Raw genomic sequence first — 3,982 nt, forward strand, 5'->3', positions numbered from 1 at the left:
CTGTGCTTGGGTAGGTACACAGTTCCCAGGCCCATTAAGCACCCACCCAGGAAACCCTGGGCCTCTCAGCCCCAGCCACCACCCAGCCTGGGTCATGACCTGTCCATTCCAGCCTTTCCCCTGCCTGGCCTGGCCCTGACCCAAGGCTCACCCACTGCCTTTCTTCCTGCACCTGGCCCATGGGGCAGCTGGGGCTAGACCTGCCGTTATCAGCCCTGCTCTGGACACCTTTGGCCTCAGGTATGCCAGGAGCTGGGCCAGGAGGTTAAAGAGATTACAAGCTGATCCTCCTCTCTCAAGAAGGTCCTGGAGCCTCACAGCACCTGGAGTAAGCAGGCATGCCCCAGCCAGAGGGGGAAACTGAGGTTCTCTGACTTCGACCTGGAAAGGGAATCAGAGACCTCCTTGATTTCCCTGTGTGGAGATCAGGAAAGCAAAAAGGGTGGGGATGGGAAGGTGGGGAGGTGAAAAATGAAATCAAAGCCAACAAAGGACCAGCTATTTCACTTCCAGGTGTATACTGAAATGCCTAGGCCTGTTCACCAACACAGTGTGCACTAGAATGTTCATAGTAGCACGATTCATGGTACCCCAAATGGAAACGACGGAAAAGCCCAGCAATAGTAGAATGACTACATAAATTAAGCTACAACTGCATGAAACCATAGATGATCTCTCGAATAAGAAGCACAAAACAAAGTAGCACATATCATACTTTTCCCTTTCTATACAGTTTCAATATAGGCAAAACTAATCTACGGTGTTAGAAGTTAGGATGGTTAGGTCCCTGGGGAGTCAGTGGCTGAAAGGAGGCCAGGAGGGACTTCTGGGGTAGTGGCTATATTCTGTTTCTCGTCCAAGATGCAAGCTACGTGGGTGTTTTCAGCCTGTGAAATTTCACTGGGCTGTACGTAAATGTTTTGTATGCCCTTTTGTAGGAATCTTACACTTTTGGACCTCATATAAATTGAGTCTTCTGGTGTACACGTGTTTGCATCTGGCTTCTTTTGCGTAACACTGTATTTTTGAGATTCATCTATGTCCTTGCATGTAACAGAAGTTTCTCCTTTTTCATTGTTGTCTAGTGTTTCATTGTGTGGCTACACCACAATTTGTCGATTTATTCTGCTGATGGAAGTTGGGCTGCTTCCAATTCTGAGCTTCCCCAAAGAGTGCTACTTTGAATATGTTTGCACCTATCTTTTGGTGAGCATCTGTATGTGTTTCTGCTGAGGTGTGCCTATTAGCAAAGTTGCTAGGTCATAGAGTTTACATATCTTCAGCTTTATTTGATACTGACAAACAGTTTTCCAAAGTAGTTTGCCAACTCACACCTCCATCAGCTGTATATGACAGCTTCCCATCCTCACCAGCACCCGATGTGGTCAGATTTCCTTCTGGTTATCCTAGTCCATGTGAAATGGCATCACATTGTGGTTTTCATTTACATTTCCCTGGGGCCTAATGAAGCAGAGCGTCTGTCTTAGTCCAGGTTCCCTAGGAGCAAACCCTGAGACAAGGGGAGAACAAGTAGTTTAATCGGCAGGTGTATTAATCTGCTAGGTCTGCCATAACAAAATGCCATGCACTGGAGGGCTTACACAACCGAACTTTATTGTCTCCCAGTTCTGGAGGCTGGAAAGTCCAAGACCAAGGTGCAACGGGATTCATTGTCTGCTGAGGCTCCTCTTCTCGGTTTGTAGACAGCTATTACCTTCTCTTTTTTTTTTTTTTTTTTGATGGAGTTTTGCTCTTTTTACCTAGGCTGGCGTGCAATGGCGCGATCTCGGCTCACCGCAACCTCCGCCTCCTGGGTTCAGGCAATTCTCCTGCCTCAGCCTCCTGAGTAACTGGGATTACAGGCACGTGCCACCATGCCCAGCTAATTTTTTGTATTTTTAGTAAAGACGGGGTTTCACCATGTTGACCAGGATGGTCTCGATCTCTTGACCTCGTGATCCACCCGCCTCGGCCCCCCAAAGTGCTGGGATTACAGGCTTGAGCCACCGCGCCTGGCCACCTTCTCTTTTGTCTTCAGACGACCTCTCCTCCCTGTGTGTGGAGGCAGAGAGCTCCGGCGTCTTCCTCTTCTTGTAGGGACCCCAGTCCCATTGGATTAAGCTCCTACTTATGCCCTCATTTAACCTTCATCGACTCCCTAAAGGAATTATCTCCAAACACAATCGCATGGGAGGTTAAGTCTTCAACATCTGAATTTGGAGACACAAATCAGACCATGACAGCCTGATCTTAGGGAAACCTAAAGGGAAATGAGGAAGTGAGACAAGGAAAAGGAGGAGGCCAGTGTGTCAACAAGCAAGTGGTCACCTTGGCCATCTGGAGGTCAGTCCCACAGGGAGCCTCTGGGAAACTGTGCAAACCACTCACCTCAGAGCCCTCCCACCCACGAGCATGGGAGCTGGATTATCACTTGCCAGTTCCTGTGGCTCGTGGACTGAGGGCAACTTCAACGTATCTGTGCGTGTGCTGGGGAGAGCGGTGTCAACTCCCAGGCCCTCGAGGAAGCGCAGCCTCCCCAGGCACCACAGATACCCTCAGGCCCAGCTCTGTGGGCCAGGTCCTTGTGGTTGGAAGGAGCACACTGCTATGGAGTTTTCACTTGCTGTTCAACATCAGATTCTGGCTGTCATGAAGTGGCTTATCCAGTGGAGCTAGACTTTGAGGAGTGAATATTGATGGGTCAGGCAGCTGAAGGCACTGCAGTAGGGGAGAGCGTGACAAAGGTCTGGATGGAGGAAGCTTGGTGTCCAGCCTGTAGCTACATAGGGAAGGGGAAGGATTGGAGACCAGGTGGGGGCCAGCAGAGCCCCACCGTGAAGATCAGATGGGAAGGGTGCCCCTTGGTAGGCTATGGAGAGGGTGCCCCATATATGTACCTAGCTGCTCAGAAACCCAAGCAGGCCTATCCCTAAGACATCCCAGAACGTTGTCTTCCCGGGACCCCCCTACTGCCCCCCTCCCCTCCTTTGACTGTCTCCACTTCAACTTCTGATACAGCAGGCACCCCCAAATCCGACAATGTCTCCTGTACCCAGGAGACACAGATATCCCCCCAGCAGAGAGAATTCAAGCTAGGCCCCCTGCCCAGGTCCGAGGGCAAAAACAAAGAGGCCAGGAGTCCCAGGGCGGCAGATGCTGCTCTCTCCCTCAGAGGCCAGACCACAGCCTAGATGTCAGGGGGGTCAGGGGCTGACCTTAGGAGTTGGGCCTGAATAGAGGACTGAGCCAAGGTAGGGGGATACCCTAAAACACCAAAAAGCAGCCACTTGGTGTTCAACCTCAGCCACCTGAATCCTGATTACGCTTCTCCTCCAGGGTCTTCTATCAGGTTAGGACAGTTACCTCTGTGCTGTCTGCAGAGTCTGCACAGGGAAAGCAGAGGGTCAAGGAACAGCTGGGCCCAGGAGTGTGGGCTTGGAGGGGCCACCTTCACACCCACTACCACCACTGTTTTGGCCTGAGGGAGATTGAGAAGTGGGAACTTAAGACAGGTCTGAGCAGGGTCCAACTGCTCTGGATAGCTATGGGTTTGGAGCCAAGCCATATCCAACTCTATATCCAAATAACAAGCACTTCTCCGTAGACAGAGGTGTGGTCCTGCCAGAACTTGATGGAGGGCCGGCACAGTGGGCACTTGGTTTCTTTGATAAGCCATGTCTCCCTCCCCCATTAATCCTGCTCTGGGCCAGGTGCAGTGGCTCATGCCTGTAATCCCAACACTTTGGGAGGCCAAGGCAGGAGGATTACTTGAACCCAGGAGCTCAAGACCTGCCTGGGCAACATAGGGAGACCTCCATCTCTACAAACAAAAAATAAAATAGCTGGGTGTGGAGGCACAAGCCTGTGGTTCCACTACTTGGGAGGCTGAGGGAGGAGGATCCCTTGAGCCCTGGGGGTTGAGGCTGCAGTGAGCTGTGATTGCACCACTGCACTCCAGCATGGGTGACAGAGTGAGACCTTG

The 3,982-nt window shown here is 51.3% G+C and overlaps 1 long non-coding RNA gene across 2 annotated transcripts in view; it reads right to left on the minus strand.

The window, feature by feature from the left end:
* Window positions 1-1,461: 1,461 nt before the first annotated feature.
* Window positions 1,462-3,982, minus strand: part of LOC108313422 — a 33,449-nt gene continuing 30,928 nt past the window's right edge. Inside the window, exons 2-3 of one of the 2 annotated variants that reach the window (XR_001829082.2) lie at window positions 2,021-2,260; window positions 1,462-1,714 (exon numbers count right to left, since the gene is read on the minus strand). This is a non-coding gene — a long non-coding RNA (uncharacterized LOC108313422). The remainder of the gene's footprint in view (window positions 1,715-2,020; window positions 2,261-3,982) is intronic. The other variant, XR_005202357.1, reaches the window with a different exon arrangement.

The sequence above is a fragment of the Cebus imitator genome, unplaced genomic scaffold (genome assembly GCF_001604975.1).
Source record: "Cebus imitator isolate Cc_AM_T3 unplaced genomic scaffold, Cebus_imitator-1.0 Scaffold136, whole genome shotgun sequence".
NCBI lineage: Eukaryota > Metazoa > Chordata > Mammalia > Primates > Cebidae > Cebus > Cebus imitator.